General features: G+C 32.6%; 1 non-coding gene across 1 annotated transcript; it reads right to left on the reverse strand.

The window, feature by feature from the left end:
* Positions 1-274: 274 nt before the first annotated feature.
* Positions 275-1,015, reverse strand: LOC107427851 (vacuolar protein-sorting-associated protein 37 homolog 1). Its single transcript, XR_007240363.2, has 3 exons — positions 932-1,015; positions 727-847; positions 275-528 (listed from the first exon to the last, which is right to left on the reverse strand). It is a non-coding gene; the product is annotated as a vacuolar protein-sorting-associated protein 37 homolog 1 (transcript).
* Between the last annotated feature and the right edge of the window lie 533 nt (positions 1,016-1,548).

A 1,548-nucleotide genomic window follows, 5' to 3' on the forward strand; every position in this document is an offset into this window, starting at 1 on the left:
AGATTAGCCAATATGAGATTACTGTCCAATCAAAGACAAATAAGTAGAAGCAATGCATCATAATGAAAGGCTAGTTTCGGTTTCAGATAAAGTCTCAAAAGCACAGACTGCATCCGTCTGTTTTTTCAAGTTAAAAATCATAAATGTAAATGTAATTATGGCAAAAACTGATAAAATTGTAAATTTATAATACTATACCATGATGAATGTTGAACGTACATGAACAAGTGCTGTCAAAACTGATATACTAGCAAAGAGAAAATATTTAACCAAATAATACACAGACAATCATGTTTATCTAGCCAATGCATTGAAACTGCAAGTAAGATTTCAGTGTGTTCCAAGTATATATCTTTCTATAATATCAATTCAACTAAGTGAATTTGTTTTAGCTGCAAGATGAATGAGTGCTCGCTTAAGTGGTGCGAAGCTTCTTGTATATCTGCACAAAAGGATCGAGCTCGATCTCCCTATCAAGAAGCTGCTTGTGCAGATTTTCAGATTCCTCATCGGTCTTGTTCATTGCATCTGCAAACAAACACCAGTAAAATAAAGGTTAAAAGTAATTAAGATAAAGTAGCTTATTATCAAATTTGGCTTCTCTACATTAATTCTTTTGTGTTTAAGCATAGCCACTAGGTACAAAACAACAGAATAAAACATGTGCTTGAGCACAAAGAAACTACACAATGTAGATTTCCAACTATAAATTATCATATTCTATACCTTGAAGCCTTTGGAGAAGGGAAGCAGGGGAACCAAACCTCAACATTTCTTCCTTTTGTCTCTCAAGCTCATGTAGCTTTTCCTACGTAGCAGCCAACTCTGTTGTTCTAATAATTCTGTACTGTGACCATACAAATAGGAGAAAATGTTTCACAATCAACACAATAAATTCGACACTACCTAAAGAAAGCAATATAAATATTACCTGATTTCTGAGCTCCATAATGCGTGGTTCATTTTCCAAGTTCTCCCCTGTGAGTTTAAATAAATTCAGTATCTGTTTCTCCATGCATAATTCAATTATGCTTGAATGATATATATATAATTAAAAAAAAAAAAAAGAACTAGCAGATTTCTCCATGCATAATCCAATTGTGCATGACTGATATAACAAAAACTAGTAGATAACAAGAAAAGAATAACTCGCTAGCTGCAGTGTTTCTTTGCGAATTTCATCTCTAAGCTGATAATTGTCAAGTTGCAAAAAAATATCTAGGAAAAATAATCAGAACATAGACTCAAGTATCACAATAGCGAAACTAATATATATTGGGAAGGCATAAACCACCATGCTCATTAATAAACCATATAAATCAAGCACAAAAGTCATTGTATTAGCACAATACCCAATATTCACTAACAAGCATTTTAAAAAGGGGTTGATGCATGCACTTTATGCACTTAAGTACTATAGACAAATTCCCAAATAAGACAAAAAACTTATGTATGTACATTATTTTGAATTTTAACTTGATCGAGCGAAAGTAAAAATTGATGGTATGCATCCTTGTCAAACAAAAGCTTCCTTAACTCGTCAACACC

Source organism: Ziziphus jujuba, chromosome 4 (assembly GCF_031755915.1).
Source record: "Ziziphus jujuba cultivar Dongzao chromosome 4, ASM3175591v1".
In the NCBI taxonomy this organism is placed as follows: domain Eukaryota; kingdom Viridiplantae; phylum Streptophyta; class Magnoliopsida; order Rosales; family Rhamnaceae; genus Ziziphus; species Ziziphus jujuba.